This window comes from Lycium barbarum, chromosome 11, assembly GCF_019175385.1.
Source record: "Lycium barbarum isolate Lr01 chromosome 11, ASM1917538v2, whole genome shotgun sequence".
Lineage (NCBI taxonomy): Eukaryota > Viridiplantae > Streptophyta > Magnoliopsida > Solanales > Solanaceae > Lycium > Lycium barbarum.
In genome coordinates, this window is record NC_083347.1 from 21,445,712 (window position 1) to 21,462,885 (window position 17,174).

At 40.4% G+C, this 17,174-nt stretch overlaps 1 pseudogene; it reads right to left on the reverse strand.

Annotated features, from left to right (window-relative positions):
• Nucleotides 1-12,450, reverse strand: part of LOC132616901 (1-aminocyclopropane-1-carboxylate oxidase 3-like) — a 36,047-nt pseudogene extending 23,597 nt beyond the window's left edge.
• Between the last annotated feature and the right edge of the window lie 4,724 nt (nucleotides 12,451-17,174).

The following is a 17,174-nucleotide window of genomic DNA, read 5'->3' on the forward strand; positions in this document are numbered from 1 at the left end:
GCAACGTGGAACTATTTCTTCGGCAGCGAACTGGGGCAATACGTCGGGAAGGATAAGCAGACTTCCCGACAAGGGTCAAAGATCTACCTCGAACACTCGACTCCAATTTCAAAATTTTCCATTCGCGTCCCAGCACACTCAATTTTTAGAGCTCTATCACAATACCCAGTGTCATTGTAATTCGACATTGGGACAATATTTTGCGAAGACTCGCGTCAAATCGTGAATGCCAGTCATAGGTGTCGTAGTCTTCCCAGAACTACACGCGGCCTGATTCTCGTGCAACCCGAGATATGTAGGCAATTCGAAGACCGGATTTCGGCCGTAATTTTTCTTTACCCTTAATCCATCATCGTCCTTTAGCCGGGACAAAATAGGCTACTAAGTCAACGTCTTTGCCCGAAAATTCTTTTGAATTACCAGGCAAAGAGGGACAAGTTGTTGACACCCAATTTTGTCCCGCCTCTCCTCCAAAATACCTACTTACACTTCTGGTATTTCGAGAAATTGATAAAACACGCGTTTAAGTCTTACTATAATTATTAAGTCTTTTATTAACACCCACGTTTATTATCCTACTGCAATTATAATAATAATAATTATTATTATTATTATTATGATTATTATTATTATTATCACTATTATTAATTATTGTTACTATTCTTAAATTATTATTATTACTAATTGTCATTAATTATTATCATTCTGGTTATTCCCAATTATTATCATTATTATTATTATTATTATTAATTAGTATTATCAGTGTTATGTTGTTATTAATTATTAATCATCATTATCATCGCTGTTTTATTATGATCATTGTTTTATCGACAATTGTTATTTACTATTATTATTATTTTATTATCATTATCATATTATTTTATTATCGCCATTATTATCATTATTAATTATCACTTTTGTTATTATCAATAACTGTTATTCTTTTATTATTATTATTATTATTATTATTATTATTATTATCATTAATTTATTATCATTTACTGTTATTTTATTATCGATAATTGTTATTTATTATTATTATCATTATCTTTTATTATTAATTACCATCTTTAGTATTATTATTATTATTAATTTATTATCATTATTATTATTGCTGCTTTGTTATTAACCATCAATAGTTGTTGTTATTATTATTATTGTTATTATTATTATTATTATTATTATTATTATTATTATTATTATTATTATTATTATTATTATTATTATTATTATTATTATTATTATTATTACCACTACAATCATTATTATGGGCATCAGTATTATCACCATTATTTATCATTATCAGTGTTATTGATTATTAATACTATTATTATTATTATCATTATTTTGCAGTGTTATCACCGCCAGTTATTCGTTACGGTATTTGGTATCATTGAAACTGACCCTTCTCGGCATTTTATCAACTACCGCATACACACCGCATTTATTCTCGCGCGTTTAAAATGATAGCTTTATTTATCGTCAAAATTTTTTATCACACGGTCATTGCAACAGCATAAATTTCATTATCCGGGTCTTTTTACAATTGCACATTTTTCGTACCAGGTGATATTCTGGCACCCTTAGTACATCGTTGATCAAAATCGGTCTCTGATTCAAATTTAGAAGTCAAACTATTTCTTGCGCTCGGTCCGCATTTTGACTTACCGGACTCCAAATTAAAGCCTGTTTGACTCCTGATAATTTTGGACTAGTCCATATCCCTTATCTCAATTTTTAGAATAATTCGTGTTTTAATTTATTAGCCTATTCTTTTTAATACCCAGTCTAAAATTGACCCGGTCCACAAGTGGACCGGGTCCGATCCATTTTGTCATTCGAATAAGGGAACCCTTTTAGGGTTCTCCTTCATTTTCCCCATTTTTTCCGCCGCAGCTCAACCTTCCCCTTTCCCTTTCTCGTCGCCACCCATCTTCACCGCCTCCAACCTCCGCCACCTACACCCCTTCATCGTCACCTACCATCATCACCAACCCACCACCTCCACCTTCCACTCCATCGCACCCTCACCCCCACTGCTTCATCTGACACACCCCTACCACACCACGTGATCCCCACCTCCATTCACCATATCACGCCCACACCTATCGATTCCTCCACGCCGTTGCATCTCCACGCTCCCTGACACCCCCACTTCATCGTCTCTCCCCCACGTGACCTCTACCACCCCACACTCCTCTATACTCCCACTTTACCCCACTGCTCGCCTCTTCCCTCACCTGTCACCCCCACCTCCGTTGGTTCCCCACGTCTTCTGCCATCCCCATTCCTTCTTGTCCCCATTCCTCTTCTCCCTCCGTCATTGGTTCTTCAACCGAGAACCCTATAAATAAAGGTTTTTGAATCGTTTTGGGGGGCCTTTTTTTTGGACCAGAAATCTCTGTTATAGGGGTTTTTTTTATGAAATTCCCCAAACACTGATACCTTTTTTGAATCGCGAGAATACCAACTACGAAAAAATACAATTTTAGTAGCCTAAAATCCCCTAAAAATATAGTGTTCAGCAACAACACCAGTGGCTTGATATCGAGTCGAACCAGAAACCGCTGTTTCGTTTATTTTACCCCCTTTGGAATCTGTTGGATTCGAGTTTGTGTCGAGGTAGATTCCAAGTGTTCAAGCAGACATCAAAATTCGCACCCTAGTTCGCTGCACCTGAAGAAGTAAAATATGAGTTCTGGGCCGAGGCCCAATAGATAGTAGCAGCAGCAGCCCAATCCGCAGCAAATAAAAATTCTGGGCTAAAAGCCCAACAGCAGCAGCAGCAGTCCCTCAAAAGTGGGCTGGCCCATTTGATAATCATTGGCCCTTTCATTTTATTTTTTGTGCACATTAATTTGTATTTGCAACTAACTTTTTTTAGTTTAGATAAACCGTAACGAATTAATAGGTTTAGTTTACGAATGGGTAGTTAGTTTAAGGAAAAGAACTAAAGAATATTTTGTAAACATCTTTTAAGGTCATTCAAATTATGCATACTTTTAGCCGAATGTAGTTAATAAAACACAATTTTGTTTATATTTCTAAAAAAGCAAAGTCAATTAGTACCTCATCATTTGGTTGTTTCAAGTATTTATCAAAACGTTGCACAAACTCGCATTTTCTTCTATTTATATATTTTATGCAAATCTTATTTTAAATAGCATTATTATCTAAAGTTTTTTTTTTTTGCAACATTTATAAGTTTATTTTAAATGGCATTTGAAGTTTCTTTTATGTAAATTATTATATTTCCTATAAATCTCATTCTAAATAGCATTTTTATTTAAAACCTTAGCAACTTTTATAAGCCTTATTTTGAATGACATTAAAAATCATTTTTTATGCAAATTATTATATTTTCTCTACATCCTATCTTGAGCAATATTCTTATATTTTTTCTTAAAAATCTTAGCAACATTTCTTAGCCCATTTTCTTAAAATTTCAGACATCTTATTTAGCATTAATTAATTAACCTAAGTTTGATCGGATAACCGTAAGTTAACGGATTCTAAGGGATGCCTAACCCCTTCCCTTTAGGATAATATAGAATCCTTACCTAGAATCACACTGGTTAAGCAGACTATTAACGGAGGTTTAATTAGTTTTACCCTAGTTAATAATTAGGTGTCCTAATTCACCGTAAAATCAATTAGGTGACGACTCCTTAAAAAACACACTGGTTAGGAATCTCCAATATGTTGTACTCCACTCTAACCCGGTTAAAATGGGGTATAACAGTCGAAATCAACTCCGGAGAAACGGTGCTACTGACAAGAACGGCCATAGAAAGCGGACACGCTGAAATATAATCGACAGGTCTGACTTGGGATTGGCGCAACAAATACATTGACTACTTGCGTGATAATAAGCTTCCAAGCGACCCGAAGGAGTCGCGTTCGTTACGAACAAAGGCAGCCCAATTTTGCTTAGTGGACGGCCAATTATACCGATGCTCTTTCCATGGACCCTTGGCTAAATGTTTGGGCCCCGGGGAAACGGAGTATGTGATGAGGGAAGTACATGAAGGGACCTGTGGCAATCACTCTGGTGCGGAAGCTCTGGTCCGGAAGCTGATCAGGGCCGGGTATTACTGGAATCAGATGGATGAAGACACGAGAAACTTCGTCCGAAAATGTGACGGGTGTCAGAGGCATGCCCCGATGGTTCACCGGCCCGGGGAGTCGTTGCATTCAGTGGTCTCACCATGGCCGTTCATGAAATGGGGAATGGACATCGTGGGTCCGTTACCCCGGGCACCAGGTAAGGCACGCTTTATTTTATTTATGACTGACTAATTTTCTACATGGGTCGAAGCGCAGGCCTTTGAAAAAATCAGAGAAAAGGAGGTTATCGACTTCGTTTGGGACCACATCGTCTGCCGTTTCGGCATTCCAGCCGAAATAACTTGTGATAACGGTCCTCAGTTCATGGGTAGTAAGGTCAACAGTTTCCTCGAGGGGTTGAAGATCAAGAAGATTGTGTCGACCCCATATCACCCGTGTGCAAACGGACAGGCGGAATCCACTAACAAGACAATAATCCAAAGTCTAAGGAAGCGGCTGGAAGCATCGAAGCACCGTTGGAGAGAAGTGTTGCCGGAGGTATTATGGGCTTACCGAACCACGGCCAAGTCCAGCACGGGCGAGACCCCTTTCTCGTTGGTATACGGGACCGAAGCCCTTATCCCCGTCGAGGTTGGCGAGCCGACTCTCCGTTTCAGGTATGCAACCGAGGAGTTAAACGAGGAGGCCATGGTCGTAAGGCTCGACCTGGCAGATGAGATGCGCGAAAGAACATTGGTCCGAATTGCGGCTCAAAAGCAGAGGATGGAAAGGTACTACAATCGGAGAGACAACTTTCGGCATTTCCGGGTTGGGGACTTGGTACTTCGAAAAGTCACTTTGCATACAAAAAACCCAAATGAGGGAAAGCTAGGACCAAACTGGGAAGGGCCGTACAGGTGACCGGTGTAACAGGCAAAGGATCGTACCAGCTGGAGTCCATGGATGGACAATGCCTACGCAACAACTGGAACATAGCCCATCTGAAAAGATATTACTGCTAAGGTATGATCCTCTCATATACCTTCTGTTAACCGTATTGTCTTTTTGCAGGAAATCGAACACGACACAAAAATAGAAACTTAGGACTGAAAGCACGTGTTGCACTCTTTTCCTTAAGTGCGGTTTTGTCCCAAAATGGGTTTTCCGCCAAGGTTTTTAATGAGGCAACGAGTACAACGTGCTACGCAATAAAGGCCAAGGGCCAGAACTCGGACACCCGAGGTTGCATCTTCCGAGTGAGGGCTTGGTAACACTCACCCGACCTCGAAGCTCGGATCAGTGTTAAGGGGCCACAGTACCCACATCGAGGCATGGCACAATAAAGAGAAACAAGGGAAGAAATTCAGCATTTGCCACGGCAAAAGCATAGGCCGGCCACCGGCCACCGCCTTCGATGTAAGGACCAAACGATCATAATGAATCGTGTCCCATTCAACATTTGCCACGGCAAAAGCATAGGCCGGCCACTGGCCACCGCCTTCGATGTAAGGACCAAACGATCATAATGAATCGTGTCCCATTCAACATTTTCCACGGCAAAAGCATAGGCCGGCCTCCGACTTCGATGTAAGGACCAAACGATCATAATGAATCGTGTCCCATTCAACATTTGCCACGGCAAAAGCATAGGCCGGCCGCCGGCCTCCGACTTCGATGTAAGGGCCAAACGATCGCAATGAATCGTGTCCCATTTAGTGTTTGCTATGGCAAAGGTACAAGGAATGAAAATTCTCCTATATGTACGAACACTTGTAATACAAAAGTCATTACAATAACCAATATTTTGGCAGTGCTCAAGCTGTACGCCCAAAAAACTGGGCGAAGTGAGGTCATCTCAAATCGGCCTTAAAGATAAGTCCCACGGGCAGAATTAATCAACGACCACGGATCATCTTGTCCGAAATTCGGACCAATAGTTCAAGGCAGAATAAAAACAAGCAATCAAACGAAGACACAAGAGAAGTGTAACTTTCGTATACGCAAAGGATACTTTTATAAAGAGTACATTTACATCAAAAATAAAAAAGATCCTATGCTACTCAGCACGGCTAGAGTCAGAATAATCGGACTCGGTTCGTTCGGAGTCATCCGAGTCGGACCCAAGGGCACGGTTGGCCTCCTCCTCCATCTCCTTGGCCTGGGTAATCAGGGCCGGAAGATCGGATAATCCGCGATCGGCCTCTTCAAGGGTGAGCCGCCGAGACTTCCACTTCTCATACTCGGCAACAATTGCAGTATGGGCCTCGGCCGTCTCCACGACTTTCCAGGCTTCTTCCAAGTCGGCCTCAACCTTAGCCAACTTAACCTCTAGCTCAGCTCGGCCTGCCACATGCGATAGTCCTCATGTGGACAGCAGCTTCTAGCTCGGCCTTAAGAACGTCGTTGGCACTCATCGGCTCCTCCAGCTCGGCTTTTAAGCCCTCACTCATCCGAGACCGCTCCTCGGCCTTCTCTTCGAAAACTTTCATGTGTTTTTCGTACAGGGCGGTATCAGATTCCAGTTGCCGATTCCTCTCGGCCAAGATAGTCGCATCGGCTTTCACCAAGTCAAGTTCCCCTCGGAGTTGAGAGACAGTGGTCTCCAACTCGTCCAGCCTTGACGAAAACTGAGCTTTGTCTCGGCTGAGGCAAATCTTATCAGCCTCGAGGCTTCGGTTATAATCAGTCATGGCGGCCAACTCATTTTTTAAATGAAAACTTTCGTCCTTAGCCGCATCGAGTTCGGGATGAAGGTTGGCGAGAACGGCGGCCTGGCTCAACTCTTCCTCTTTCTCTCGGAGGAGGTGCTTGTATTTCTCCGTTTCTCGGCCCTGGGCGTCTAGTTGGCCTCAGAGATCATCCATCTCATGTTGGGCACGGATGAAGGCTTCGTTCACCAGTACTACACTCTGCAAGGAAAGCAAACATAAGGAATCAAAACCAAAATGAGCGCAAAATCTGATTGATATGCAAAGATGGCTGTAAGTTCTACCCGGTTGCCCGCGTGCATGCCTTCGTTCATGAGGCATTGCCAAGTGACCCCGGTCATTTTGCGCTTATCCGAGTCGGAAACAAGAGGACGCAAATAACTTGCCACCCCTACCGGACGTGATAGAAAGCCACAATCCTCGGGGACGGTGACTACGGCCTATCTGGTCCTTCTCGGCTCAACGCTCGGGGTTGGGAAGATGGTCACCAGGTTATCCCTAGAGCCAGATTCTGACTGTCGGTTGGCCGACCTCGTGACCCGAGGAATTGGAAGATGGCCAAAACCCGCAGCTTCACCGGTAGCCGGAGAAGTGGCTGAAAACATATCTTCGAAGTCTGCAACCCTCGGGGCAGGGGTAGACGAACTCGGTATAGACTCAATATTCCTGGCGAGGGCCGGGGGCTCGGAAGTAGAAACCGGTTCGTGGCCGGGCGATGGACGAGCCTGAGTGGGGGCTTCGGTCTCCGGAACTGGAACGGTCCCTTGATCGGTTGCAGCAACAGCCGTTTCCCCGGCTCCTTTTCTCCTTTGCAGGGGAGTATCTTCCGAAGAAGTTTCAACTGAAATGTCGACGAAGTCAACCGACCGAAGAGGGGCCGGGGAAAGGATTTCTTCCGCGCTTGAAAGAAGAGCGAGAATTAAGATACCTTCATTCATAGAAGGCAAGGGCGGTTCGGAGGCAGTCTCCTCGGGTACTGGGGCCGCTAACGGTGCCGGGTCTACCCTCCGAACAATGATGTCGGACTCCACCTCCTCCCTCGGTGGCCGGGCAACACTCCTTGCTTTCTTTCGTTTGGACGGTTGGCCCTTTTCGGGGGGTCGTTTCCTTTTGGCGGCTTCGGCGAGAACGCGAGCGGAACCCGCCATGTCGAACGCGGACACCGGTGCAGGGGAAGCAGCCCCCGACTCCGATCTAGATGCCACCGAACCCTTCGGCAAGCCTGAATGACAAAAGCATAGGCAGGTTAAGGAAATTGACGGCCTCGAATGGCTAAAGAGGCAACGAGATCAAAGGGAAGCCAAATATTACCATGATTTTGAGCGATCCATCGACCGCGTGATAAATGGGCCCAAGTCCGGTCCTCATAGGGAAGCTGGTTGAGGAGCGCCGTGACCCACTCAGTCAGATCTCGAATAACCGGGGGAACAAATCCATTTGTTGTAAAGTAGCGAAAGGGTGGTGAGAAAACAATACCGTAAGCAACTAAACATATGATGACGATTACTCAAAGGATCGAACTTACGTTTGTCGTTCCATTTCTCCGGAAAAGGTTGATAGGAGGCCGGGATTATGTCCTCGGATTTTACCCGGACGTAGCGTTCCAACCACCCCCTGTCCCAGTCTTCGTCTATCTTCGAGAAGAACGGGTTCCGGCTGCGCTTGGCTAATCTTATGACACCACCCCGGAATATCCTCGGGGAATACAAACGTATTAGGTGGCCCAATGAGAATTCCTTCTCAGCCCTGATGGCCAGCAACCGGAGGCAGGCAACGACCCTCCAAACAGTTGGGCCGATCTGAGCCAAAGTTACGCCGTAAGTCCGGCACATATCCAGTATGACCGGATCAACCGGGGGGTCGAGCTTAAGGGTGAAGGGGTAAGTGTACACGTACAAAAACCCCTCCCGGTGGTCGATTATGGATTCATCTGGCCCGGGTGCGAAAACCCTTACCGGGCGTGTGTCCCACCCGCAGTCTGTCCGGACTGTGTCGAGCCTGTCCTCGGTTATAGAGGAAGGATATCGCTTTACGTCGTATCCCCGGTCTGAAACAACGGAGGGTTTTTCTACCTCCAGGTCTTTGTTGAAGTTAAATTTTGCCGGTATAATATCCGAGGCCGCAGTTTCGGGATTACCCTTTTGTTTGACCGGGGATACGGCCTCGGCCCTCGGGGACGAGATTGAAGGAACGTCTGTAGAAGTGGTTTCAGACATGATTGAAAGAAAAGGAGAAAAGTAGGGAATGGCTTAAAGGAAACGAAGGAAGTGACGATTTGAAGAAGCAAAGAAGCAATTGACGAGAGTAGTGACAAAACTAATTCCCTTTCCTTTCTTTTTTTTTGTATTGGTAAGAGAAGGTTTGGCAACGAATTTGTGAACGGAAAGGATGGTTTTTGACGCACAGAAGGAAGAAGAAAAGGGAGAGCAAACCAGAAAAGTGAAAAATGAGGAAAGGAGGGGCTTTATATAGGCGTAAGGGAGGAACGGTTATCGAGGGCAGCCAATCGAGGATCGCCACGTGTTGCGACATTAATGCGAAACGACGTGTAAAAGGCGGTTGACAGGAACGAACAAACCAGAATTGGACACGTGGGCGACAAAAAAGAAGACGAAACGCAGCCGTTTCCGCCAAAATAAAGTGATAAGAATTGGCCGACCGGGTGGCCGGATGTACGATTCATTCACTTCCCATCACTCCGATAGATCGTTGGTCCGGGAAGCGTGGGGCTATCTGTATACGGTGAAAACCGGATGAGGGCCAATCCGGGGTAACCGTGGCTCGGAGGAGGAAAAGGAGGGAAAGTTCGTGTATAAGCATCGGGTTTCCGGATAAGCATTCGGATCAAAGCCGAGCGGAAGCATCATCGGTCCCGGTTTTTAAGCCACCGAAGGTTCGGATCTCTTTCCGGGGGGTTACCGCCGGTGGTCCGGTACCCGTGAGTCCGTTGGTCCGTTATGACCGTTACTGGGGCGCAGCAGTGGTGTCACATCATGGTCGGCTACCAACTATGCGTGTGTCAGACGGCGCCGTCAGTCAGATCCCATCACATCCATACAGGGGCTGTCCTTTTATTATTATTTTATTAATTCATATTGAGGAAGGCCCATGGGTTCATCACTATAAATAGGGCATTCCCTCCTCCCTTTGGGGGTTGGTTGATCTTTTATTCAAAAGAACACTTGTAACACAATACATATATATATACAGTTCTTGCAATCTCAATATTGATTTTTTCCATTGTAAGTTTGTCATCTATATCATATTTCTTCAATCAAATTGGTCATACGCGGAGTCATCTGTCACTTGCGCCCCTTGCACGCTTATCAATAAGCATTCTCATCCACGGTTTGTAATAAACATTGAGACTCAAGCACATATCCTATACTCACACACAAATTCAATTGATTACCGAATCCGGGGTAAACAACATTAATATCCTTATTACATTAACTAACTAAATTCATGTACGATGCAAATCAAAAACTATTTTTCTTTTTCTAAGACAAGGTTACACATTTTCAACAGACGGAATCCATTTTCATGGAAAATATTTTCTATAATACATATTTTTTTCAAAAATAAAATTAAAAGTATTTGATCGATGAGTGATTTTTTTTTTTTTTTACCTCAAGTTGGTTGCCGAGGTTAACCACAATAGAGTGGCGCATGGGAGGAACATCAATCCATTGATCATCTTTGAGGATTTGAAGGCCACTGACTTTGTCATCTTGGAATAGAAGTATTTTTACCACCAGCATCTGTGTGGGCCCGCAATCCCTTTATCATATCTGGCTTGGGGCATGGTGGATAATTGCTGGGCAATTTGCAGTAATGCCCTTATTTTGGGTGGTCTTTAATTTTTGCCCATCAAAATAAAAATATTTAATTTTTGCCCTTCGCCTAAAACCTCAAGGTTTCGGGTTCGAACCCTTGCTCAGGCGAAAATTAAAAAAAAAAAAAATCCGCTAGACAGAGGTTGCCTACAAACTCTGCCCCATCGGCCATAGTTTGCATGCAAAACTCTATCTTAAGGCAGAGATTGTAGGCAAATTATGCTTGACGGGGCAGAGTTTGCAGGCAAAATTTGCCTGATGGGGTAGAGTTTGCCTACAAAACTCCCCTTAAGGCAAAGTTTGCAGGCAAATTATGCCTGATGGGGCAGAGTTTGTCTGCAAACTATGCCTTAAGGTAGAGTTTTGCAGGCAAACTATGCCTTAGCAAGCTCTGCCTTAAGGCAAAATTTTATCTTCAGGTAGAATTCTGCCTTAAAATTGAGTTTTGAAGGCAAAATTCTGCCTTAAGGCGGAGTTTCGCAGGCAAAACTCTACCTTGCGAATCCAAGTTCTATCTAGTTATTTTTTAAATTTTTTTTTTTTGATTGAGCGGAGGTTCGAACCCGGAACCTAGGAGTTTTAGAATTTAGAAGTTTTAGGCGAAGGGTAAAAATTAAAGACTAGCAATTTGAGGGGCAAAAATTAAACACCAGTGCATTTGAAGGACACTCCGCACAAAAAATAAATAAATAATTGCTTACCTTAGACCCAAAATTGGGACCTTTTGATTCATTAAAGGCCTTTTTTCAAGTTACCCTTTTCAACCCCAAGATTTTTACAGAACAAGTCCAACAACTCCACAGCCAACTTCTCCAATCTCTTTGCAAAATCTCTCATGACATATCTGCATCATTTGGGACATGAATTTACTATAAACTTAAAAATTTTGAACTAACAACCACTTTGAATTAGTTGATTGTAAATAGCTGATAAGTTTTAAGTGCTGAAAATTATTTTTAAGTGCTGAAGCTGATTCTATAAACAAACAGTTATGCGTTTGAATTGAAGTGTTGAAAAAATTGTTAATAAGCAGTTAATGTATTTGGTCCAAAAATACTGATAAGCTATTTATTTGTTAGAATGACTAAAATACCCAACACGTAGATAAGCTAAAAAGTGCTTATAAGCCAGTTTGATCAGGTTATAAGCTTAGCCAAACACCCTCGTAAGAAATTATATATCTTGCTCCGTATAGTATGCATTACCTATATTCGTCATTAAGATTGGGTACTTGAGAGATGTTAGAAATAGGAAGATGGCGCAAGGAGAAAGTGCTTTCCCAATCCAAATCAGTAACCTCCGCTTGCACAGCTTCAAGGTATTTGCTGGCCACCAATTCTTTGAACCTCTGCTCCATGCACTTCTAGTAATGTCCCTTTGTCAGTTTCTCCACAATGTCCATTACATCATGTGGAATTCCATGGTTCACCATCTTTAATAATGACATAAACAAACAGTTTGAATCTTGTAATCTTAAACCGAAAATGTGTATAACATGCCAAAATGTCTTTTAGATCTTGTAGTTTTAAACATGTCAAGTAGAAAGTTGGAAGTAAAGAATTAATTACTTACTAAACATAGTACGTGTCATTCGTTTTTAAACAAACTAAAAAAGAAAAAAAAATACATAAAATGTAACAAAGGAAGTAATATGTTCATGCAAACTATAATTACCTGAAAGAAACCCCAGTTCTCGCAAGCATCTTTAATCATTTCTATGGCGTTTGATCTCTCAGAACCATTGAGCTTTTCCAAGTTGATAACTGGGAAGTTCTCCATCTTTCTTGGCAAAGTATATAGGAGTATGTGTTTCTGAAGAGAATGTTAGATAATATAATGTTGATGCAAAAGTGTGTGGCTTGAAAGGGTATTTATAGGAGAAGAAATCAAGATAGTTGGGTCTCCATGAAAAGTCCAGAATCCAAGTCTAGCAAATTTGAGTCATAGTTCCTTGTTGAACCATCTTACCTACAAATTGAATTTGAGATTAAGACAACTTGAGAGGCAAATTTGAGCAAGTTCTTCAACAATAGTGACATTTATATTTGGTACTAAATCCAAACGCAGGGAAAATTTGTTCTATCAATTTCCAAGTTGAGAGGCAAATTTAAGTCATCCTGCAACAAGAAAGGCGTATTTAGGATCAAATTCAAACAGAGGGAAAAGTTATTCTATTTTCCATAACTAAGGGGCATTTTTGGCCTTTTTCCCTACTGAAAAAAACTTTTAAAGTGTTTTTCCAATTTGTTAGGATTAATTGTAAATCTGTCACTATAAATCTCTCATTAATGTTTTCTTGTTAAATTCCTTAAGGATGAAATTATACCAGTACAGGAATTAAAAAAAATGTGACATATCTTTTTTGGTCTTAGAACTTAGAGAGATGTTCTTGATACTCTTTATTGAGAACTTCTTCTGTGTGCTGAATTTTATAACCAAATATCGTACTTATTGAATGTGCGAACAAAATCCCACATTGATAGTTGAAAAGAAAAACGAGTTACTTATAAGTTGTTGAATACTCTTAATAGTGTGAGACCTTTTGGAGAAAATCATGAGGGCTTGGTCCAAAACGAACAATATCACATCATGTTAAGAGTATCTTTGACTGTTTTAGCTCAACAATTAGTATCAGAGCCAGATTTAGCGGGACGAGTATGGTGAAGGAAGATGATGACGTGGGGCTCAGTTTACTTCTTCTTACGAGCTTTGAGACACACACATACAAAAGCTAGTTACGGGCTTCAGTTGCCATAAATACTTAGATGATGGAAATTGATCCGTGGGTTGTGGTAATGAGCCACATAGAACTTGGTTCGAGGGGAAGAGCCGTTGATCGTGGTGATGAGCCAGGTGAAACTTAGCTCAAGAAGTAGATTGTTGTATATACTAACAAAGTCCAACATTGATAGCTGAAAAGAGAAATGAGTATTTATGGCTGTCTTAGCCCAACAGTAACCAAACGACCCCAAAAGGTAAAGGGATCTTTATAACAATGACCATCGAGAGGCAGACATTAGAATGCAATAATCTGAGTGACTTCTAACTGATACTTTCATCGTATTCCTCCACCAAACATTATTTGTAAATTCACTTTTAGAATTTGCTCGACCAACCGTTTGAATAACAATATTTTATAAAAACCTAGCACGTAATAGTAAAATTTCAAAGTCAAAAAGTACTAGTTATTGGATGAAAAGAAATCAACTGCTACTTCGATCCGTCCCAATTTATATAAAGGTTGACCAGCTACTTGGAGAGTCAAACAACTATTTCTTTGATTAAACAAAAAAAAAAAAAACTATTTCTTTGACTACGATTTCCTCCAACTCTTTTCATATATTGCAAATTAGTATTAGTTATGCAAACTTCTAGTACTTTTTATATAGTTTTTAAATATGTAAATTTTATTACAAAATACTATTTGAAATTGTAATAAAAGAGAAAGAGTTGTTTGATTCCCCAAATTGGTCAACCCTCATATAAATTGGGATTAAGGGAGTATCATTCAAGGAGGAAATGATTAAATTATCTATGGTTTGTGTTTACTCAACTTTCCACTTTTGCTTAAAAGGTTATAAAAGGTTCACTAGATTGCACATACATGACTTTTTTCCTCATTACAACCCAAATAGCAAGGATGGTTGCACGGTGGAAAAAAAATACGTTGCATATCACGACCACTTTAAAGTTTTCCAATAGCTTTACCATTTAAAAACATAACTATGCCCTTAAAGTCTTGAGAATTAAACGGATGAATCTCAATAAGTACTGATGGAGAACACAAAAGGAGATTTAACATGAAAACAACTAAATTAATTTCTAATATTCATTTCTTATCCACCTAATACTAATGAGTTTGTAGAAATTAAAGTTTGTCTTTTAGTTGTGCCATATTCATGTTATACTAACTTATTTTGTATGCATGTTCGAGATTCTACTCAATTAAATGAATTTAGTTACGTGAAGCAGTATACGTGCAGACCTATTTAAGAAAAGAACCAGAACATTACACTAGACTATATATTTTAGGCCACAAGCGTCTGTAGATCTATTAGTTGTGAAGTACGCATAAGTGGAAAATAAGCTAAAGTGATGGTTATAATTCATCTCAATAGAATCACAGTAAATCAAAAGGAACTTCGGTACGAAAACAATCAAAAATTCCTAAATGACTTTATTTTAATTTAAAGAGCAAGGGGATAGATGAAAATGAGGCACGTCACCTTGAGAAATATATTGTTGAAGGAATCATCATGAGCCAAAAGTTCCAAGACATGATCTTGATGGCCCCATGTGTGTTTGTGCAGTGTCTTTGAAATTTCGTGTTTAAATTTGATATTAATCCATGTCCATTGAATATCAATAAAAATTTCCTGTTCTGTTACATATGTAAATATTAAGTAGTCCTTTTTCTGGGTCCCTAGATAAGAGTGGCGTGGAGGGTCTCCTTTTTACGCTATTGGAATGTCAACATACACTCCCTTATCATTCTTTTTTCTCTCAAAATTTTATTTTTCTCATACATTTCTGATCTTCATAGATTTGGGATGACGTTAAAGGTGCAAGTGTGTATATATATATATATATATATATATTTAGCTCAAGAGAAACTCTATTGATCTTTCTCCTATCAATTATTGTATTCCTATTAAACTACCATGTACGCCCAAACATGATATGCCAATTTCTTGCATTCTAATTACATCACAAAGAACATTGTAGGAATACCTCTCAGTAATGAAAGAAATCAGACATTGCTTAGTCACCTTAAGAGCACCAAAACTATTCAACTATTGCTGCAAATGAAGAATAGTGTGTTTGATGCATGTAAGTTCCGCTTAACGCCACTTCAACTATCAATAATCATAGAGCAAATTTTACCCTTTATCCCACACCTTGTATGAAAATATTTTCCCTTCTTAAATCAGCTACAGTAATATTTATATCCTTCAATCATGTGATCATCGATTTTTGATGGATTCTCGTTACATCGATCAAGTTAATCGGATTAGGTAGATTGAGGGAGACCTCCTTTTGAGTTCCAGCTTCAGTATCCTTTCATGTTAGAGACATCTTGAAAAAGTTATCAAAGAAACTATTCTCTCAAATTGAATTTTTTCATCTATTAACACTACTAAAAAACTGGCAAAAACCAACGAAAAAAAACCGACGGATTCCGTCGGTTTTTTCAATAATTTTTTTTAAAAAGAAAACTGAGGGACTGCGTTTTGGGCAAAAATGCGCGAAAAAATATAATTATTTTTTATATTATTTTCTAAAATAAACTGACGGACTCCGTCGCTTTTTTTTTTTAATAAAAAATCGACGGAGTTGACTCCGTCGAGTTTTAGAGCGAAAAAACAGTGTAAATTAAATCAATGTAAGTATATGAACAAAGAATATCAGTGGTCTAGTGTAAAGCCCTTTAATGCCAAGGAACATACCCGGGTTCGATTTTGTAACACCTCGTGCATTCGGGCTAAGATTTGACTCATAAGACAGGGGTATAATGAACCCAATTTGAGTAGTGTATAAATGGAGTTTGAAACCCAATCAACACATGAGAAGAGTCCTTGAGCAAAGGAAAGTCGGAAGCTACCCTACGGAGCGTATTTTCAAGTGAGTTTGCACCATGTCTCAATTAAAATGAGTATACGGAAAAGTATGTAAGGAATTTGGGAAAATTTACTTCTTGAAAGTTGTAGATATTTGAAATACCTTTCCAACGGTATATTATGGAGGTCAAACAGACATCTATATAAAAAGTTATGCATGTTTTACTAAAACAGTGTTCTGCCGATTTACGGCGGAATTTACGGGACGTGAAAATTATACGGGCCGTAGATTTAGGCCGTAAAATTGGCCCAGAAATCCCAAACCCGATCGGATCTGTCAAGAACGAGCTGACGACTACAAGGGAAGCAGCAATCATTGTGATTGATTTACGGTGGGATATACGGTTCGTAAAACTTTTATGGGGCGTAAAATGGGTCCGACAACAATTTTAAAACTTCGCTTTAAGGCTTTTTCACTTCATTCTCCACACCCCCAAGCCCTAGAACGACCTTCTATTGTCTCCCATCATCAAGAACACCAAGGTAAGCTTATTCTAATCATTCCAAGCCAATTCTAATATATATATCCTTGTAATCTAAATAAAAAATCATCATTCCTAACCTAGGGTTTTCAAGAAAACCCATCTCAAAGTTCAAGATTCAAGATTTTGGAAATCTTCTTCAAAGTTAAAGTCTTTGATTCAAGTTTGGAGCATTACCAAGTATGTAGAGTTACTATCTACGTGTGGGAAAATCGTTGTTCTTCCCCACACCTCATAATCCATAAATTATAATTCTCTACTAAAACTAGGGTTTCTACACCATGTTCATGACAACCCTAGTGTCACGACCCTACTGGGGCCATGACGGGTACCCGGGGCTAACCACCGAGCACCACTAATTCTATTACTTATCCTGCGTTCATTCATATGTTTTATGCTCACGATCATAGAAAAAACTATTTTTCATTTGAAACATATTTACTTTATATACATACATAAGTCCTTCGGCTATCAAAATAATAA